The sequence below is a fragment of the Diadema setosum genome, chromosome 14 (genome assembly GCF_964275005.1).
Source record: "Diadema setosum chromosome 14, eeDiaSeto1, whole genome shotgun sequence".
NCBI lineage: Eukaryota > Metazoa > Echinodermata > Echinoidea > Diadematoida > Diadematidae > Diadema > Diadema setosum.
Genome location: NC_092698.1, coordinates 19716346 through 19739895, shown reverse-complemented (window position 1 = coordinate 19739895; position 23550 = coordinate 19716346). Strand labels below are relative to the sequence as shown.

General features: G+C 37.3%; 1 long non-coding RNA gene across 1 annotated transcript; it reads left to right on the top strand.

Annotated features, from left to right (window-relative positions):
• The first annotated feature begins 15914 nt into the window (after positions 1-15914).
• Positions 15915-20206, top strand: LOC140237645 (uncharacterized). Its single transcript, XR_011901860.1, has 4 exons — positions 15915-15950; positions 18581-18771; positions 19209-19362; positions 19979-20206. It is a non-coding gene; the product is annotated as an uncharacterized lncRNA (long non-coding RNA).
• The last annotated feature ends 3344 nt before the right edge of the window (positions 20207-23550 follow it).

Here is a 23550-nt window from a genome sequence, read left to right as displayed (position 1 = left end):
TTCTCTCAAGGAGCGGAATAATGTTCTCCCACCCACATACGTAATAACAATATACTTTCAGCAATTAAATTGAATTTTGTGCAAGTCTCTTTATATCTTATTTATGTCGTAACCCAGACAATTGCTGTGACATCACGAATAATTAATTACCGTCGAATTTCTTGATTTCATCTACAAATCCAATGCAAATTTTGTTCTAGCCAAATTTCATTAATGTATCATTATTTTTACTTTTGCAGATTAAAATCAACTAATTTCATGTTGCTTATGATCGGAATAGTGTCGCTGATGATTTCCATCAGAAAAAAAAACAATAAAAAACAAAAAGTCGAAAACAATGAAAGTCATAAGAAATTTTAACAAAATAGTAAAATACATTAAAAAATTGATAACGCAATCTTTTTTATATAAATTCAATGAGAATTCTAAAAAGAGTACCTATTTGAAAAATTCGCAGTTTTGGACCTTTATTTACAGATTTACAGCCATTTTTTAACTTCATGCATAAATTATAATTAATTTTTAAGAAATAAATGTGGATTATTCAATTTTATTCAGTTTTGTAGATTACGTTATGGGTGACGCGCGTGCCAATTTTCCTCGCAATCACGCTGTCAACGGCCAAGATCTTGGGGGGAAGGGGCTGAATCACCCCCCCCCCCCATGCAATCTTTTTAGGGCTAACGTATGAGAGCACTGAGTGATTTACAGAGACCTGCATTTCCTGTGTGGATGGACGAAAATTGGTTGACTCCTATAATATGATAGTGCTGCGGGGGTGCTAAATACAAGAGTGACTGCATGCAGTCAGTTTTCTTATTCTTATCATTCTTATTCATTTCATTTACAAAATTGACAAAATATCTCGTGATTAGTTCATCAACACTGTGCATGCATTAGATATAAGACTTGTTCTAAAACCACCCAAAATAAAAAAGAACAAAATGTAAACTCTGATATAATTATCTTGGTATGGGAACATGCTTTTACTTGTATTAGCTACGTATAACTAATAACATTTTCCCCCGAATTTCATAATATAGCAGACATGAAAATTGTGAGGGTATGACATCATCAACTCTCTCATTTGAATATTCATAAGAACTGGTCAAGAATTTTTTTTCCGAAAAAAAAATGTGAAATTTCAAAATGTCATTATCTTCCTTATTTCTTATCCGATTTTTGTCATTATTTTATCATTCTGTAGGGAATATTTTTCTCTTTCTTTTGAAGTTTATTCAATTTTTGGTGGATTTCTTCTTTATGATATCTGCATACAGGGCCAAATCTAAATTCTATAACACTGTTAAAGTCCGTGTAGGAAAATAAGATCTGAGCAATAATTATTGTCGCAGGAGCAAACCTCGTGTCACCGCATTTTGGTCAGTGACGTTTTCCTTTGATCCGTCAGTACAGCTTCAGAGGGATGTAATGGTGCCAGTGCTATATAGTCTATACATCTTGGATTGTGAGGATAATTATCTGTCTTTCTCCTGCTCTATAGAATTGGTATATTTTATAGGGCCTACCAATATTGTAATGTTTGTACTCATTCATGTTTTCCACGACGGCTGTTTCACGTGACATTTATACTTCACTCATTTCAGGCCGTACTATACTCATTTCAGGCCGTATAGCGGCACAACGCTGATTTACCTTTTATACAATGCCGTCTGCTCCTGAGGTTTAATTCTTCTTTAATTCACATAAAACTATAGTCCTGATTCTATCCTTGAATGGGTCATTATCACCAAGTCAATAGATATTCATGATTACTGTATACCTCGTAAAGATTTGTAATTTGTAATGTCTGTTTTCTCATTTCATAGTCAAGTCTGTCTACTTTCTGATTATTACTAATCTATACCACTCCTCTAACCTCTGATTATATTTCCCAAGATCAGGACTAACTGCTCAAAATATCACCTTCTTTATGCAACATCGACACCCTCGATTTGCATTTTTCATCTGCCCGAATTCTGTTTCTGGCCTTTGATAAATGTCCATGTTAAAAGTGACCGTTATATTGGTTAATGACATGAAACGGTTCATAAGCCTATAGATACTCATCAGGGGGTATTTCATAAAGCTGTTCGTAAAGTTACGAACGACTTACGAGTGACTGGTGATCAGTTCTTGTGCTGAATTATGGAAATTCTGATAGGTATAGCACATCAGAACTGATCACCAGTCGTTCGTAAGTTGTTCGTAACTTTATGAACAGCTTTATGAAACAGGGCCCTAGTACCCTAATTAATGACTGCTAGTGTGTCTTTTTTTTTTTTTTTTTTACCTATCTTACGGCTCGTCATGCCTCTTAGCCTGATTAAGTTATTAATAAAATAAGATTGTCACCGGCCTGTCTTAGTTTCACCAGGGAGGTCACCTCCCTGGTTTCACCGTTGTATAAAATAGGCCTATCCCCGTAGTCTGTATGGGTCCCGTCCTTTTTTTTTTTTTTCTTCTTCTTCTTCTTCTTTTTTTTTTTTCGGTGCAGAAGCCTGCTTGCGACAGGCTGAGAGATGGCGCAAGTCTTCTGACATAATCAGTAGTTACGGCTCTGAATTGCGCAACCCAAAACCAGCCATTCTTTGAAATAGAAAAGAATGATTATGAAATATTACATTTTTTTAGACTCTCCAGCTGGGCTGATGCTAACAGCTGTTTTTTTTTTTCTTGCTCTCTTTCGTGCTGATTTTTGCTGTTCTTCATCTTCTTCTACTTCTTTTCTGTTGTCTTTATTGATTGATACAATGAAGACAATGAACACAGACTGAAGTTCACACTGCACATGTCATGCAATATAATGTTCGTGTAAGACGAAGAGCACTCAGCATTGTCAGTTCTCTCTCGTTAAGAGAGATATTTAACCCTAATCAGGCCGGGCTTTTTTGGCCACGCTAAAACCGGAGGGGGGCGGATTCCGCCCCCTCCCTCCCCCCCCCCCCCCCAGATCTCGGCCGTCAGTGGGTGCGATCACGACGAAATTTGTCATGCGAGACACCCACGTCGTAATCTACAAGATTGTGTCATAAGATTTTTTGAAACAATCAATTTCTTATTTTAATTAATTAATATGCAAATTAAGCCCAAGGTCATATTTTTGCCTAATTAAAAGCATTCAGAGTCTACTTTTTGGTGTGTATATCTGTTTTAGTATGTTCAACAATATTGTACGTCATAAAAACTTCCAAAAGTCGTTTCAATTCTTATGTATTTTATTGTTTTTAGAATTTCTTATGTATTTTTATGTTTTTCGACTTTTGTTTTTTTTTTTGTTTTTTTATTGGAAATTGTCACCGACCACTTTTCTAACATAATTAGCATAAAATTAATCAATGCAAGTGATTGATATTGTAAAAATAATCAGGTTTTTATGACTTTCATGACAGAGCTCTGTTTTCCATAGGAAATTTTGGGGTGACATGCCATTACAGAAATGGGCGTGGCTTCGAAAAAGTATGCGCGGTCATTGCAAAATCAGTCTCAAAAGTTGCGCGAGACTCAAACAAAGAAAGTCAAGAAGCCTCGCGACGAGGCCTTCTCGCGTTACAGAATTATATACTAGTAGCGCCAAACGTCGGGGGGGGGGGGGGCGGATTCTGCCCCCCCCCCCCGGCCCTTTTAGGGTTAACCTCATGCATAGCAATGTTATACGCTAATCGAATTAAGGTTTCAGCTTGTGAATGAGGAGTTTTATCACAAGGGTCAAAATTCATAGATTCCTCTAAATATATACTGTTCTATAATGGTCAGTTGAGTTTGTTAATGATTCTTATGGACATTGGGGAATAATTCATTCATGCATTTATTTATTTGTCCATTTCTAACAGAAATTGTATTGCGTTGTATTGTATTGTATATGCACCATATCGATTTCTTTCAATATATAATGAAAACAGCATGCGACATTACAAGATAAGTGTCATCCTCCAAACTTTCAAGTTTCTTTTTAGAACTTTCCCTCTCTCGTTCTCCCTTTCTTTTTTTGATATTCATTCCAAAATATCTTGTGACTTCTTAAAACTTCGTCAAAGCCGTATCAACAATCCCCTAATTTTTTAGTACCCGTATAAACTTCATCAGATATTCTACGATGTTCAAATGAATTCTACATATAAGACTGAAAAAGAGTATATATTCAAATAAAAACAGCACTGTATAACGTGCCAGTACTGTTTTCACGAGGAGGAGCCACACAAAATACATTGTCATGGAAGGGTCAGCTAGTATACCAGCCCTGGACAGTGTCCTATAATTGGCTCGGGCAACATCCGCGCGGAAGGCATTGTCTAGGCTGCCACATGCCATTATGTCATCATAACTACGCCAGCTTTCACTTCCAGTGTTGGATGTGTATACAGGATGTTTGGAACTCAACGATAGGCCCAATCCTCCACCTTTCACACGTTTTCATGACTGCACTTACTAAAAACCTTTCCCCGTCGTCTCGATGCTTGCGCAACTCCCTAACCTCAAACAAAACAAACGAACGATATTAAACAGAATAGTTTAGAGCAGAGCGTGTTGATAACGCGCCGACCATAAAGACTAGTGGAGGCATTGCAACCCTGCGGAGAAATCATAATCAATCCAAACGTGTTTTGTATAATTGGTTTGATTTAAAGTGCCTGATTTGCGGAGTTTTCCCGTTGCAAATAAAAGAGAACTCATGGTCCTAGAATTGTATGATTAAGCATCATTGAGCATTAAACGAAATGCATCGCATTCTCTAAAAGTGATCAAAGGCAACAACTGGTTTTCAGCAAATCAAACTTTTTATGCAGACAACAAAACAATTGTAAAAGAAATGTACTCTTCATCGAGAGAATTCCACATTCAACCAAGGTGTAATATGAATTTGAAAACACTCTTGCAAACATTTCGATGTACTGGGTATTACACAACTCACTTGCTTATAATGTATTAGTGAGACCAGCCCTCACTGAGTGCACTGCATTTATTTTTGAAGTTTGTCAACGTCAAGATCAGTATGAAAGTGCACGATGCATCAATCATAATATACACACAAAAAACCCACACAAATCATGGTCAAAGATGGATTGAGTATACATATTTAATCAAAGGGCAGCATGATGGATTTAGAAACTCTTTCAACGTTTCGGTGTACAAACAGTCGCCTATAGAAGTACCCGTATCATCACGCAGTGCCGCTATGCATAGTGGCAGGCACTATTATAATAACGAATTATATGAACAAAATCACGAAATCAATTTGCAAATTTGTTATGATATAGGTTTTCCAGGTTAAATGTCCATGCACTGAGATAAACCAAATGTCAATACAAGTACAGTACGTGTGTAGTTCAAAATGTCCATACAGCTGGATAGAATGTCGTACATGTACTTTATATTGTATTCGAAAAAAAAAAACTGTCCTTATCAGATGAATCAAAAACAAATCGACAACTTGTACCACTTTTGAATCATGTTTTCTTTTTCTTTTTTCGATGATGCAAATAAACTATTGGATTGGATTGAATCGAATTGAAAATCATTTTCAGCGAACAGAATTTGTCAACCCTTGTCTTTATTTGCTACATTTTACTGGAGGAACGCAAGTGCAATTGATATCTGATGATATAGTATTATCGACTGTATCCAATTTTAATTTTGCATGATCATGACTTTACTAGTGATAAAATCATAATGATTCTTATGATAATATTATGATTTCATAATTATGAATGTTTTTTTTTTAATTATGTGACGAATTCCATATAATATGGGTGTCATATGAATAAAAAAAAAAATCATTGTCGTTGTTATTCCAAAGGCTACTTGTCCATCAGGAGCGGTCGACCCACATAAACTTTGAAAAGTGATAGTGTATTAGAGCAGTGAGTCCTGAGGCTCGGCCACCGTACGCAGAATAGACACTCGCCCTCGGCGAGAACCAGGAGGTGCTTAGGCAGGGCGGCGGGCGGACGGGTTGCAGAGAAGGCTCTGACGGGTTGATGAGTGCAACGCCATCTACTGGCAGAAACGAGGAGAGCAATCAATAGGGTAGTTACCAAAATAGCAGTAGTGTTCACCGTGTGTTGTGCAGTGTGCATGATGTCAAGATTTTCTAAAGAGACACTCCCCCCCCCCCCCCTCCACGCCGGTGAGAGATGGGGTTGGGGGGGGGGGGGTATGGGGGATATGATGTCGAGATTTCTTAATGCAATTTTGTATATCCTGACAAGACACATTCCAGCATAACTGACACTGCCAAGTAGCCAACCACAACATGTAGCATACCACTCTTCTGGTTTCGTGGTGTTTGCTAGTTTGTTTACTGATTGATAATAATAACATCAGCAAGAAAGCAAGACTCTACTTGAGTCACAAAATTTTTTCGTGATTATGTTAAAAGTGGATCTTTGAACTATAGTCGGCTCATGGGATTTATACAAGTAGCCATTATTATTATTATTATTATTATTATTATTATTATTATTATTATTATTATTATTATTATTTTATTATTATTATTATTATTATTATCATTATTATTATTATTATTATTATTATTATTATTATTATTATTATTATTATTATTATTATTATTACTACTACTACTACTACTACTAAGTATCATCATCATCATTTTTTATACCACTTTTAGCGAATGTCACGAAATGGGCATGCAGTCGACCAATAGGATATCAAGAACATTTGCTGTGAATGGTGGATATGTTTGTTGTAAACCATAGAAAATAATTGTCAATCGTTTTAATATTGTAGTTCACTACAAGCACACATACTCTTTACTATACCTTGTCGACGGCACAAAAGGCAGGCTCATTCAACTCTGTGATCTCAAAAAGTTGACGGCTCGCCGCCTGCAAGTGATACTCGTAACACTGCAGTCTGAGCCGCATATTATACAACATCATTATGAGAGTTTTACTTGAAGACCCCCATGACACAGATGACAAATATCGATGGAAAATACATGAAAACTTTTTACTTTGTCTGTTTTCCCCCCGAGATTATTTGGTCAAAAGACTAGTGAACAAATGTAGGTCCTATATTGGAATGAACTCAGTCATATATTATGTCCATCTCTTACGAATTTGCATGAGCATAAAATGGAAATGACAAGTATATCGGATGAGAATAATCTACTCTACGTAGATAATGTTACTTTCATTCACCGTGTATGAAAAAAAGGAGAGAAAAACAATAAGGCAGGAGACCACATGAAATTGGAACTCCCAAGGTCTATTGAATAGATTAGGCAAAAATGATACAAGAAACACGTAGGCCTATTAATGAATTAGGTTTTCCTTCTGTGTGCAATACAAGGGCGCGTTTCACTGTGATTTATATAGATCATATTCGTATGAGTGGCCTATAATAACGATATGTGAAGACATTCTGAGGGGATAAAGGGATGGTATTATGATTGAGGTGAGGATTCAGCTTTTAAGTTTTTGCGAGATACTAAGAAACCACTTTGAAAATAATGTTAAATCCATAACAATTCTAAGAGGTTTATTCTAAGAAGTTTATTTCATCAAAATCGGGTTTGAAACTATAGTGCTGAGATATCCAACAACAAAGAAAAACAAAGCGATCCTATCTATAGTGAAAAGTGGGTCCCAACTTTTATCATGATCACAAGTTTTGGATATCTCAGCCATTTCAATACCAATTTTCATCAAATAAACTCTGGATTCCTATTAGAATGTTGTATGCTCTTTCATATTTCATAAGAAATTTCTCCTCATCTCAAAAAATAAAGTCGTCAAAAAATGCTGAAACCTGCAGCCCCATCTCAACCGAAACTGTACCATCCCTTTGAAATATGCTGTGAATAACAATGAATGGCCGTCACTCTTTCTCTTCAGTCAGTGGGTGCGTTCGAGCGCTCTCCTAAAGTGAACTGTACCGTACCGTACCGCGCCAGGGGAGCGTTCGAACGCTCCTAAAGTGTACTGTACCGTACTGTACCGAGCCAAAAGTGGACCACTTCCCGATGTGCTCCAAAAGCGTACCAAAGCGTACCAAAAGTTCGTTGTAAACCATGCGCGTATCATGCGCATACGTCACAATGCAAAAACATCATTCTCTTTGTTCGGGACAGCTGTAAGTAGGTCAAGCGCAAGGTGAATGACCTTCTTGCTACAAACAAGCGTGAACTTTTCTAAAAATAACTCGAGAGGTACACTTTCTCCACAGAGCATTCGAACGCTCCCAAACTGACACAGTTCGGTACGGTACGCTTTAGTTCAGTTCGCTTTGGTTCGCTTTAGAGCGCTCGAACGCACCCCTAGATGTGTTAGTGCTTTTCAATCATGAAGAGATGATTATAGTATAGTTCAGAATACAGCAGAAGAAGATACGTGACCATCACTGCCGCGTTGTAGACGAAAATATTGAACTACAATTCTTTTTTATTTTTCGTGGGTTTTTTTTTCTTAGTATGTTTTTAATCATATTGCCAACAAGAGTTTCGGATCATGGTATTATATATATATATATATATTTGTGGATTGTGTGATTGTCATCGAGTGGCGGTATACCGGATACGGTACTTTATTGTTTATGCTGTAGTTTTGTGCATTAATTGTTTTGATTTTATTTTTGTTTTTTGGTGACTCTTTGTGCGTATTTATATGCATGATTATGTGTGTCCCAAAAGCACACATAAAATAAGAAAAAAAAAAATCAAAGTTTGACAGGTGGCAAATATAAGGAAAGCGTAGACGAGTTGAGTCCACCAATAGGACTACGCAGACAATAGACTTAGGACCCACTATCTAGGCCTAATTACCTCCGCCAAGGGGGGAGGTTATGCTTTCGTTACTGTTGGTTTGTTTGTTAAATCGTTATTTCGTTAGTTTGTCCGTGTGCAAAATAACTCAAAAAGTAGTTAACGTATTGAGATGAAAGTTGCAAGAAAGGTTGAAAATGACACAAGTAACAAACGATTAACTTTTGGTAGTGATCTGAGAATTTTGGGGGAATTTATGAAGGATTTTTGATATTTTGGCAGGTAGGGTCAATGACAATGGTTTGACAATGGTTTGACAATGGTTTTTTTTTTATTTTCTTATGTCACCCAACGTCAGGGTATTGAAGAAAATTCAAACAAACATCGTAACAGATAAAATCAGTTAATTAATACATTAATATACATCGTAAATTATATATATATATATATATATATATATATATATATATATATACACACACAGAAAATTGCATGATATCTACAAAATATACATAATATACAGAATGGTGCAGGACCCAGAAGAGAGAAAGAGAGTGAGAGAGAAAGACAGAGAAGGAAAGAGAGAAGTAAGACAAACAAAACAGTTAATAAAAAAAGCAGGGCAACAATAACGCAGATAAAAGCAATTTCAATAATAGAAAGCAAAACATTGTAAAAAGCTATATTTACATGAAAAAATACAAATAATGATTATTAAAAATACAAATAATAATTATTATTTCTTATGGAGCTTCATTATTTCCTTACAAAATTTAGCTAAATTTATCAACTCCCTACGATTTCTGGAATTAAATAACTGAGACATCTTTAAAGTGTTTGGTCTTATTCTATAATAGGACAATTTATTCCTGGCATTATTCAATGTATGACACTCAAATAGATAGTGAAATTCATCCCCTAGTCTATTAGAATTACATAAATTACAAAATCGATCATAATGTTCAATCGATCATAATGTTCAAAAAGTGGGAAAACTGGAAAAAGAATTGAGAATTTGCTTTACGTTTATTTAACAGAGTATGGTCTGCCGCACATCCACCAGGAAATGCCTTTTCCACGCACTCGTATTAAGTGTTATAATGTAAGTCAGGACACACAGGTTTCAGTTGCTTTTGAGGTTTTGTTATGATGGGGGTTCTGGAAGGGGGAGGGGGGATGGGGTGGGGTAGTAAGAGGGAGAATGGACGGGGGTATTGAGAAGGAGGGTGGCGAGGGGGTTGTTTTTGTTTTGTTTTTTAACAAAAAACTTCAATCAATGGATATTGATATTTTAGGTTGGATTGTATGAAAGCTGAAAAGAAATATTTTTGGGGTAAGTGATTCAGTTAATAGAATTTATTATGTAATGAAAGAAAAAATTGTTAAGAGATTGAGGAATTAGTAATGTAAAACTAGAAAAGAAGAGATGTTTATATGGATTGTATATATTGATTGTGAAAAAAATGTACCAGAGTGTATCAAAACATGTTAAACCGATGTAAAGTTTTGGTATCAGTGTTGCATCCAATGTTGAAAAGGACTATAAAATTGGTCCGGAGATTTTTGTATCAATTTATTTGTATATTATGTTTCCATTGATGAAGAATAAAATATTCTTTAAAACAAAAAAAAAAACTAGAGATTGTAATTTGTCATCACTGACAAATTAAGGTGATCCGATTTTTTTTTTAATCAATGATTCGAGTCCTGATAGTGCAAAGTCTCAGCTACAACATATTAAAATCTCAGAGAAATTCACCGAAGCATAAGTAAGATAGTGCTCGATAAAGAGTCATGTCAATTTTCATATCTAAAAAATTCCCTCCCATAGAGATAACACGTCATAGCGAAGATAGAAAGAGAAGTACATATGACCTTTGACCCCACTTTGCACAGACAAGATGGCATCTGAGCAAAAAGTGGTTATTTTATGAAATGATCCCTGTAACATGGTCTTTACGTGTGCAATATATGGGAAAGATAGGACATGTATTCACCAAGATACAGGATGAAACATTTATGACCTTTGACCCTAATTTACATACCCAAGATGGTGTCTGATCAAGTAGTTGTTATTTTATGAAATAATGTACGTGACACGAACTAAACATGTGCAAAATATGGGGTTGATAGCCATTGTTGTTATTGATCTATTGCACAGAAAGTAGACTTAAGAAAGAAAAATAAAGAAAAAATGAAGTTATTTCATAGAAATTTGAAGAAGCATAAAAAAAATCAGAAAAAGATAAAGTAAGGAAGGGAGAATAAGACTAACTAAAGAAAAAGAAGAAAAAAAGTGTTTAAAAAAAAGTGAAAAAAAATATTGGCAGGGGTGAGCCTCGAACCCGGGACCTTAGGATTACGAGTCGGATGCGCTATGCACTGACCTATTTCATCCTCCATAGGCCCTGTGTATTAAGCAAAATGACGCTGCATCGAAGCCAAGTGCAAATTTTAGCCAAGTTTTTCGACGTGATGCCGACGTCGTATGAAAAAATGGAGGGCACACTTACGATAGCCCAAAGTCTTAGCTACAACATATTAAAATTTGGGAGAAATTCACCGAAGCATAAGTGAGCTAGTGGTCGAAAAAGATAGTCGTGTCAATTTTCATTTCCAGAAAAACTGCACTCCCATAGACATAACACGTATACTGGTCAAATTTGACAAGATTACTTTCAATCCATTTTCACGAGGTGATGCCGTCATCCAATCAAAATGTTGTTATTATATTAATGAAAGACCATTTAATAAGCTACCACATACTGAAATCTGAATGAAAATTGGCGAAGGATTAGTGGGATACGTTCGAGTGAACTTGAAATTTGATGACGTCATTTTGAAAATTTACTTTTTTTATTTTATTAAGAAATTTGATATCTTTTCATCATTTTGCCAGCATCGCCAACCCATAAAATGACATGTACAACTCATCAGCTTTCAAAATATGTAAAGAAAATGGGGGGTCATCGTCCATCCTGACGAGTAAAATCGGATTTAAAATTGGCGGTCTTTTGGCATAGTTGCACTGTATATCGCCATTGACGCGCGCGCGGAATTTCAACTTTGACGGGCCCGTATGACGTCATATTGAATCGGATTGACTTGAAACTTGGCAGAAATATTCCTTGACATTTCAGGCATCTGATAAGTGTGAAAAAACGGGAAATTTCTATGACATATGAGCTGTGCGTGCGCATATAAGCGCGCGTACGCGTCCGTCCAATTTTTTCAATTTTTCAAAAAATGCTCTAAATGGTCTGAAACGTGTGCAAAAAAATTTTGAGCTCGATTGGAGTATGCAAATATTTCAACGCGCGCGTACGCGCACGTTTTTAGAGAAAATATGAATTTTGAGAATATGAGTAGAATGCGCATAACTTGAAATATATGTGACGCAAATTTCATTGAAATATTCCATTCCATTAATTAGATATAATTGAGAATGTGTTTTCATATAATGACGTCATAGTGACGTCACGGTCGACTGATCACAATGATGCATTAGATTTGTTGTCTTTAGGACATGATGCATACATGGTATAATTTTGAAATTGATAGGCAGAGTACTTTCTGAGCTAACCTCTGCACAACTTTTGGGGAGAAATAAAGAAACAAACAAAGAAGAAGAATAAAGAATCCGTAGAGATACAGAAGGTGATCCGAGAGGATACTCGGATCACCTAAAAAAAAATACCAGCATACCTACCCATTACAATGGCAATCTGTGGTTGGCGCAGCGAAATTTGGAAAGAAGTTGTCTGAACATGCTAGGGATTTTTAACAAATATGGATCTAAACATAAATTCGTTTGATAGATTCTGTAATTCGTACAACATGAACTGTTACTTATCTTAGACTGCCAATTCTGTACAAATTCGTCTCTTAAGGCGCGGTCAGACTGGCAAAAGATCGAGAAGTTTAAGATCGCGAAGTTTGGGCCATTGGTACGCGCGCAAGCAAGAATGCGCCGTCCGATGGCTAGTGATTGTGACGTAACAATGCACATCTGTACATGACAATGGCCTCGCGCTTCGGAGGCACCGCCCGCAAACAGATCGAGAAGTTTCGCGGGAAGTTTGCGGTCACACTGACAAAACTTCGAGATCTTAAAGATCGCGATCTTAAACTTCGCGATCTTTGTTCGATTAAGTTTTATCGAACACCTAAACCACGAAGAACTTACGTTTTCAAAGTTATTCCTAACAAAAGACATTCCTAACTCATTTAGTGTATCATAAACTTTCAACAACCATGGTGATGAATATATCTTATAACTATGCAAAAGTGATATGATATTACATACAATAGATTAATATTTTCTTTCTTTTCTAGTAATAATCTTTAACCAAAAATTAAGCATTCTTTCTTTAACATTCTTTTTTTGTGGGAGTTCATGCTGCGCGTATATTTGAGGTTTGCATGCGCGCACTAAAGTGCGTGCTGGTGCGTGCTCTAGTATACAAATATTCAATGTTTATGAGTGCGACGGTTCCGAATATTACATGAGCGTGCAAGTTTAACCGTTCTATTCAACGACGCGAAGCGGAGTTGAATAGAACGGTTAAACTTGTACCGAATGTAATATTCGGTACCGTCGCACGAATGATAAACATTGAATATTTGTTTTATACAACACATGATATCGAAATATTTAGGCATGGCCTACAGTTTAGACGAAAAATAGATTATGTTTTAACCCTAAATAGGTAGATCGAGAACTACGTATGCGAAAGCCTACGCCTAACGTTAGGCCAACTAGCGTACTGCCACTGGCTCGATCTCTGGTAGGCCCCCTAGGTCTTGAAAAAGGTCTAACTAAACCCTATATAGCTAGGTCTAGAGAGTTTGCTTACCTCTATTTAAAGCATACTGTATTTGATAACTTTCATAGTATTTGCTGCTGTATTTCACTCATGATTAGCAGTGCGCTGAGATCCTCATCAGAGACGAGAACAAAGCTCGGGTGAAAAGAGGTAGGTCTACGTAGCCATGATAACGTAGTGGCATGGCCGTGCGACTTGCGTAGGTGACCGGTGGTGGTACATGATATTGTATGGTACACATAAACGGTTGTTGCGTGCTGGCGCAGCGCAAACCCTACGGGTGCGCGTATGCATCAATGCCAGCTAGCTGTACGATACACAAGTTCAGTGTGTCCTAGGGTCTATTGCACGGGTGGTTCGCTTGTACCGTTCAATAGTCGACTATTGCACTGCCATTGAGTGTGAGCGTTGGATAGCCGATTCCTCTGAATGTCATGTGACCAGCATTTATCCAATCAGATGGCAAGATTCCATACATGTGTTGTATAATTTCTGCTAGGGCGAGGCGCGCTGTGCAGCTGAGGGTTTATGACGTAACAAAGGCTTCTATATTGGGAAATCGGGTGGCTTTCAGCACACAATGCTATAGTACGTATGGGTGGAAATCACTGATCTCTGTGGAAGAACAAGATCAGTGCGGGTGGAAATGGGCTGCATGCTTGGCGGTGGTCTGCGCTCTCAGAGTGCTTTCTAGTTACCTCCGCCAAGGGAGGAGGTTATGTTTTCGTCACTGTTGGTTTGTTCGTTCGTTCGTTCGTTTGTCAGTGTGCAAAATAACTCAAAAAGCAGTCAACGGATTGGGATGAAACTTGCAGGAAAGGTTGAGAATGACACGAGTAACAAGCGATTAACTTTTGGTAGTGATCCGAGAATTTGGGGGGAATTTATGACGGATTTTGATATTTTGGCAGGTAGGGTCAATGAACTTGGGAGTTTAGGCTGCGCGTATTTGAGGTTTGCATGCGCGCACTAAAGTGCTGGGGAGAGGCGCGCCCAAAGAGGTTCATATGTTTTCATACATAATATAGAACCTCTTTGGGCGCGCCGCGCATCTGAGGGTTTATGACGTAACAAAGACTTCTATATTGGGAAATCGGGCGATTTTTCAGTGGGTGAAAATCACTTACAGTTGAACCTCTCGTATCCGGACAAGTCGGGACCGGGGCTCATCCGGATAAGGGATTTGGCCGGATACGGGAGACTCAATGCTTTATACATGTACATATACATACACATGTACTTATGAAGCCCATTGTAGTACCACATGTAGCAATGTGTATACTGCAACCTTTTCATTGTTACATTTGGGGATGTTTCGGGATGTTGAAATGTCTGAAGGTAATTTGGAAGGAAATTTGATGCAATGTATGTTAATCATATTGGAAGTAATATGTAATTCATGTGTGTTTGGGTAGGAGTTCTCAAGGAGTTGGGAATCCCCCTTTCTTCCCGTAATTATTAAAAAAATATCACGGCGAGATTGCGTCCGGATAATAGAGAGATCCGGATAAAGGGAGGCCGGATAATAGAGGTTCAACTGTACTTAGAAGAGCAAGTATCATTTTGTGGATAAGTAACTGCTTGGCGCAGGTCTGCACTCTCGGAGTGCTTTTCTAGTTATTATTATATTATCATTTAATTTTATTTTGTTCTTTATGAATGGGTATACTTGATGTATTAAACTACCAAGGTCTTGTACCTCCTTGGTCTGTACTCGTCATTTGGGGCGTGTGAAGTGAGTCCCTGGCCTAAACCATGGAGTTACACCATGCCTAAACCGACTGGACGACCAAAGCGCGGGATTACGTAACATTTTAGGTCGATGCAAGAATCGGAAATGTACTCGCCTCCACTCAACCGTGGTCAAGGATTTCTGTCTGATTCTGTGTGTCGTTTGGGTGTGTAATAACGCTGCGCATCAGTACTAGTACTAGTACTCTTTCCTGCGCATTCTTACGAGGATTTTGTCATATCGTCATATCCATGCGATGCGGTACGGCGAAGATTTCGTCACACGTCAACAACACACACACGTGTACACACCACAGAACTCTTAGGGCGGACTCACACTGTGCGATTTTTACTGCGATTTACCCTTTGCGATGTCGCACGACGAGAAATCGCACAGTGTGAGGATGTCTGCGATACGACAACCGGCGATTTGGGGGCTATCGCAGCCATCGCAGCCCCATCGCAGAACTTTGAACATGTTCAAAATTCTGCGACAATCGCTTGCGACGATGATCGAAAACTTTCTGTGAAACAAGGCTGTAGAAGAAATACTAATCAAGATTTGGCTGGATATGCTTCCTTTATTCCACAATTGCTTACTGATCTATCTCAACGTGATGACGAAGATGAGATGGGGAGGGAGTTTTACAACGACTTAGAATGCAATCGTGAGTAATTCTACCATGAATATGGGCTTCTCGCGTCCATCGCAGCGGTTTTGTCCATACGTAGTCCCATGTATAGAGTTTGAACGAGGGCAGATTAAACAATCTGTGGGTTGGTTAAATTTTGTGTGCGTACCGCCGGACCGGTACTGTCTGTATGCATAGCCTTGGCCCTTGGACTAACTTGTTAAGTCAAAAGTGTTAGATCTAACGTTAATGTTTAAATTATAGGGCCTACTAGACCTAGGCCCTACTGAGTATACTATAAACTAGACCCATATCTAGCCATGCCTAAATACGTGTGTGGGCCTAGAAGTGGTTCTAGGCCTACTGTAGATCTATATTGTGGTACGTGTTCCAGTCGAATTTTAATAAATCGACATTAATTTACAGGATATAAATTTACTACTAACGTTACTACTAACGTTAGTACTAACTAGGCCCCTGGTCTGGACAGGCCCTAGATCTAAGTCTAGACCATATTGGCTTAGTATTGCACTGCCACTGGATCGACTGACGTGGACATGAACACTAACACGTAAACAGCTAAGTAACGTTAGGGCCTAACGTTAGACGTGATTTCTGTCTAACTTTGAAAAAGAGTAACCTAACCAACAGTTAGAGAGATCCAGATATTTTTTTTTACACGTTGATAGGAAAGGATATTGATATTGAAAGTCTAGCCCATTAACGTTAAGATGTAACTGATAAGATCTCTAGAAATCTACATTCTTAAGTCTTATAAATATAGATTAACTAGTCTGTCTAGACCTAACTACACGCAGCCGCTGTCGCGAAGCGACTGCTGTGCTGTGCACAGCTGTCTGGTCAGGCTAGTCTAACGTTAGACCTAACTGTGACCAGCCCCAACACACAGGACAGTATAACTGTGTACATGGAGCGTCCTGGGGTTAGTCTAGACCCTAAGCACTAGTCAAGCACTAGGCAGTAGCAGTCATAGCATGCACTAACGTTGGCACTACTCGCAGTCACCAGGCTTCTTCTTCTTAGTTTTAGACCCGTTCTACAAGTACAACATTAAACGATGGTAGGCCTAATGTTTCTAGTCCCTATTAGCTTACGGTGATCTACCGTAAGGGTACTAACGTTAGATGGGTCTACATTTTTTTCCAAAAATGTGCTCGTGGATTTAAAAATCATACGGTAGGCCTAGGCCTAATCTGGTTAAGCTAGTGATGACTACAGAAATACAGTGTAGATTATTACTTAGGCCTAGGCACCTACTGGATCTAGATTGTCAGTAGCTGTGCTAGCCTTTCCTGCCCTGGGCTTCGACCTTGGTGGTCTAGAACCGTAGGCTTACATTTTGTATTAAACGATTAGAGGAATTAGAACTCTAGGTGTTAGACCTACACTGTATATTATTTGAGATCCATTGCTATAGTTACCGGTACAAGCAGTATGAATCCAGATCCTAGACAAAAAAAATAAACAATATGTTCGGAGGAGTTTAATGACATAAAAAAAAAAAAAAAAAAAAATCTTTGACGGCTCTCGGATCCTCCCAAACATTTTTTTGGAGAGTAGACATAGGGTCTAGTCTCATGGAAATTGCCTAACTAGGGCAGGAGTATAGCACTCTAGATTTTTAAGAATAAGGCCTAAATGGAGCTGAGGTAACTTTGATTGATCAATTGATCTTGGAGATTTGTACGGAAATTGTAGTCTAGAATTGTAGAAACACACACCCACAAAACAACTGCAATGCAGTGAAATGACCCTCTCTACATGTAGGTCACTAGGTGATTAACATTTTATCCATGTTTGTCACTGCGAGTTTTTATGTGATGATCTATCATTCACTCCAAACTGAAAGTTGTTACTGTATGAGGCTGTAACATGTTCATGTCCAGGTCTGCAGACTAGTGCTACAAAGTATTTGATTATCTGGTAGCGCGTCATTTGTTAATCTGTGTCGATAATAAACACAGTCTTGTCGTTGCTGCCTCAGCAAGTCACAAACGTGCTGTGCACAGCACTTGGTAAGGCTATAGTATACACTGTAGTACCGGTATACATGTCATACTCTCTGTTAACTTCAATTGCCCTTTAATTTCATAACAAAGTATATCAAAATGAATTCTCAGTCTGAAATCATCAAAGACCCTGCCCCAATCTGTAGGTGTACAAATTGGACTTGCAGTTTGATTGCAGAATATAAAACATCATTCAAGGGCAATCATGAATTATCCAAAATTGCAGACTGTAGGAAACAAATGCTGTATGCGTTATATGTGTTACTCATGTATATCAACATACTTGTACTAAATACACATGTATCAATGCATAGTGTAATTTGGTTTAGCTTTCAGGCCCTAGGACCTTAGAGCATCTAGTTAATGACTGTAATAATTATGATTATGATATATGAATTTATGAAACACTTATGTGCAGGCCTCTATGATGTTATTCTGAGTTACATGCAAGTGCTTCTGCTATTTCCAATGATAAACAATGGTGAATAGTTGAATAAATTTGTGTATCACTATATGTTTTTGTTAACTCTATTCATTCCCAAATGTTGTCCTTGTTACCCAAATGGTAAATTCAGAGTCTACTGTAAATATCATTAATACCTAAAAATATTTGTCCCTTTGTGTCATCCTAAACAGGTCTGAATAAAAATGAAATCTCTAAGGAATTCATACACAAGCTTGTCACAATGTTGAAAAGGAAGAGCAGAAAAGGAGCAGCTGGCAACCGGTTGTCCTGCAGAAGTAAATGAATCCCTCTATTACCTACAATTTCTGAGGACAAACATGCCAAGACGATCACTTACCTGGTACCAATTTTGGAGACTGAGGTACAGTATATGTGTTAGAAGATAAAATAAACACTTTTTCATACTTTCCAAAATTTTTATGTGACTGCATGTGTGAATACATCAGTTTCTTTTTCTTTTTATGGTGGCTTGACAATTAAAAAAAAACCCACTAAGTTGAGAGAAAGAAAGAAATTATTTCAAAAAGTGTAATTTAACTGTCTTTTACATTATTTTGAAGAAAATAAAAATTTCATTCATGCTAGCCTAAAAGTAATGAATAGTTTATTCATAGAACTTCTAATACCGTTGATTGTTAGCAATTTCTAGAAATTAATGAAAACATCATCTCTCTGAAAGAATGAATCAATTGTAAGACATACGAGAAATGCATCTCTCTTCATCATTCTAATTCAATACAATAATATGTATTCATGTTTGTGTTTTTTTTTTCTTTTTCTTTTTCTCCTATTTACTAGGAATTACAAGATGATAGAAACTCTACCATTAAGGCGTCAAAGGCTGAAATGCTACACATAAGGAGCTGGAGAAGGAGAAGCAGGACCTGTCAAAGCAAAACCTAAGAAGATAAGGAGGAGTCAAGAAGCAAAGGAAACCAAAATTTTATCAGCAGTAGGTACCCTGCTGATGCACTAATGGAAAATGTTTGCTTTACCCCTCAAATACAGAGAGAAAGAAAAACAAAACATGCTTGTTGTGGTTGTTTATCTCTGTACAGACAAGTGCAACATATTTATGTATTTGGGGTGTACCTGAAAATCCCAAATTTGATTTACATACTTCAAAGAACATTGTTGAGTTGGCTTTATTCACAGAATTATCATCCAGGGATACTTCTTTTTGTCAGGGGATTCAGATCTAAGATCACTGTCGAAATTTGCTGATTTTAAGTTATCACATCAACAAGGATTATTCAGGTGTAAGCTCTCTAAGTATAAAATAAAAACATGCCACATTGTTCTTTACTTTCTCAAGAAAAATAAAATTCCACAGTCAATTCCATGGTCGAGGAACTTCATAAAAACTCAACTTGATAACTCAACTGTGGTTGTCAGTTGCTAATGTATGTAGTTCAAGTGCTGTAAACACTGTGAGCAAAAGGGCGGAAAGTTGGAGGCATCCTAAACTACAAACATTTGCTTCACAGGGAACCTTATGCATTTTTGTAACAATTAATATTTCCCCTGTTTTCTCCCTTTTGCTCTCTTTTTTTTGTGTGTTTGTTTAGCCCTTGTCATGCAGTTCACCTCAACACTTACACCTGTAACTGCAAGATCGATGTGGGATGACATTGCTGTCTCTCTGGGACTTACTGGAAACAAAATGTGACTTTTCAAAGCAGGAAAATGGCAGCTACTACAGCAGGCAGTCCTGAAGGTGGAACTTGAAGAAACTGACATATTGACTTACAACTATATTCTTTCATTTATGTTGGACCATCAGAGCAAGTTTCCGTGAATTTTACATGCATTTGATGTTAACTTACAATGGTTTTATTTCAACTACAAACACAGCTCCTCTCGAAAAAGTCAAATTTACATGCAATCACAGTGAGTCTTTTTTTTTCTGAAATACCAACAAACAGCTGAAGAATTTCAATGTGCAAGGTTTTGTCATGATTTTAAGGCGATTATGCACTGTTACTCCTGCAATGCACTTTCAGTTTCTCTTTAAAATTTATCCTGCAACTTTAAATCAAGTACAACAAACGTACCATGTTTTGTTTGTATCACTGAAAAATTGGAGAGGGAAAAAACTCCTCAAGATTTTGTTTGATTTGTGAGGGCCATTACAATGTTCAGAGACATTCCACTACTGTTTAGAATTGTATGTTTTGTGCAACTTTACATGAAACTCAACATGTGTACCAAACATTGTTTTAATGGCTTGAAAACTGGGGAAGAAAGCTGTTCTCAAAGCCGTTACGTAATTTTGAGGGCAATTAGTGCTGTTACCACAGCAACACACTTTGCAGTGAGCTGAACATGTAAGCAAAACTTTTTTGAATCGATGGAAAACTTCAGAAGTTCAAGAGATGTTTTACCTTGAAGTTGTTGTACATGACTTGTACTGTTGCAAAAGTGGTAGTGACATGACATCATATTTCTTCGTCACTCACAAGACTGCGCAGAGTAACAACACCTTAGGCCTATGTGGAAGTGAGAGCTTATTGTAAGTTTTCTAATATTAGTTTAACTTGACCATTGAACAACTTAGTTTTGTAAACTTATTAATCACCCTAATAACGCCAGTCTACATCAACAAGGCTTTAATCATTGCACAATGATGGAATTGCACAGTGTGTTTTCATTGCCCTTGTCTAAGTGTATTAAATTGTGAGTCTGACAATGATACATGTATTGCCAGAAATGTTTGAACTAGAAAAATGGAGAATGGCACATGTATCATTGCAATAAGTTGTACTATAACTGTAAACAAGAAATCATGTTCCTGTGCAATTCTGAATTTAGAGTAATGTGAATGCAGCAGACAGCATTCTGAGTTGGCTATTTTTTCCTAGGCAGTCATCTGTATATGCTACCGTATAAGTGCTGCATGGTATTTTAATCATACATATTTTAACTACTGATCTCCCCCCCCCCCCCCCCCCGCACAAAATTATGTTTGTTTGTTTGCTTGTTTTTTATCATACCTCTATCTGTATTGATGGATAACATTTATTTCTGGACTCAACATCTGAGAGTTTGAGTCAGCAAATTGTTATAGTTGTTTTTGCTACATTGTGGGCTACAATTTGCCACTTACCCTTATCATTCAAAGCAATTCAATGTCCATTCATTTGTATCTTCCTGATTTGATATTGGTAACACAATTGTATATTTCTTGCTTATAAGTCAATTCTGGAAAGTAAAATGTGTAACCAAAAATACATGTACTCTAGCCTTGAACCTTTTATCTTTTTTTTTCTTCCACACATTTTAACCAGCACATCTTCTTCTTGTAAAGAATGTCTAAGGTAGGCACCAACATAATCTGGGATGGACAGAAAATGGACAGTGTTGAAGATGAGATCTCCTGTAATGATATTACATTATTAAGGTATACAATGGACAAGGTTTACACACAGTTGGAATTTCAATTCAAATGGCTGCTTTGCCACAGTATTTTGCAGTGTATGCAGTGTCTGATTAATCTGGATTAGGACCAGTAGCACATTTAGTGCATCTCCAAGCACCCCTTCGGATGCTGGTATGATCATTTCATTTTGGCATTTTCCAAAATACACTGTATGTTCACAGTAAGTGTTTATGTACCTTTGTACATAAACTCTAACTGTAAACATTGCTTGTAGAGTATGTTAGATTGCAGCAATTTGCTTTCTGAGGTTTGTTTGTTTGTTTGTTTGTTTTTGCAACATTATTTGGGAAGTTGTAGTGGCATAGGTAGTTGTCGCGTGCAAATTGTAATGGTAACTCGTTGAACTGAACTTCTTGTAGATGTTAAAGTTGACTGAATTTATTCATTGTTTATGTGGAAAAGAAATGGAAGTTGATGTTTTTGGTCACTTTGTGTGATACTATCATAAGAACTATGACATCCACACTAGAGTATGTATATGTGCATTGTACATCACAATTATGATATTGCTTTTCCTACTAGTTTTGCCTTTTTTGGGGGGGCCTTTTTTGACAGTACAATTGTATTGAACTAATTGAAGCATACAGCTGTAGTCATGTTATGTAAAGACAAACCAACAACTTGTACCGCTTTGTACCATCTTCTCTTTTTCTTTTGTGATGATGGAAATAAATAAACTATTTAATTGACTTTAATTGTGATCAATTAATCTATATTGTATATCTAATTTAATGACTTGAATATATCATTATCTTTATTCTTGTCACGTTTTTATTTGTGAATCAATATATATTGTAAATAAGTGTGATTCCCTTACATCTGGATGGTAATATTACGTACACAAAACAAGATTTACTTTTTCAAGGGCCAACCCGAAAAATATGTCAGCACAATATTTTATGTGCTTGAGAAACCACAATGTTAGAATTCCACTAGCAAAGCCATAGAAAAGCATTCAGAGAATACAGACCTCCGCCAAGCAGTACATTTTCACCCTTACTGTGATTTCTACCCATTGTTATAATTACATAAATATGCGTAATATGCTGTAAATGATTATTTCCAATGATCAAGAATCCTACAAACACCCCACCCTCCCCCCCCCCTTTTTTTTTTTGGGGGGGGGGGGACTTTGATCCAGGCAATGATCCAAATTGATACCAAAATATGGCATATTTCATTTTTCTGTCATTATTAACTTTATTTCTTAGAACTGTATACAGTGTTATTTGATTCATACTTATCTAGTAATTTCTGTAGTTACTTTAGAGTCAAACCAAAAGAAAAAAAAAGTAAGCTTGAATATACATGTACTTTACAAACCAACGTCGCAAAAAAAAAAAAATAATAATAAAATACAAACATTCACGAGTGACTTCATTCATGGTTACCGTTCTTCATGATGAACAGGTGCCATAATGTGCGATGTACGCATGCGCACGGTTTAAATCGTAGGCCACAAATCGCACAGTGTGCGGTATACATCGCAGCACCTACGACAGAGTGCAACAGGCTGCGATATCGCACATTGTCGCAGCGCAGCGCATCGCAGTAAAAATCGCACAGTGTGAGTCCGCCTTTAGTTCTGTGGTACACACGCGAATGGCTGTGGAAAATTACCAAAACAGTGAAAACCGTGTACGTATGTATACGGGCGCGCGGGCGGACTAGTATTTCTAACGGTGCGCGCGGTGGGAGGTG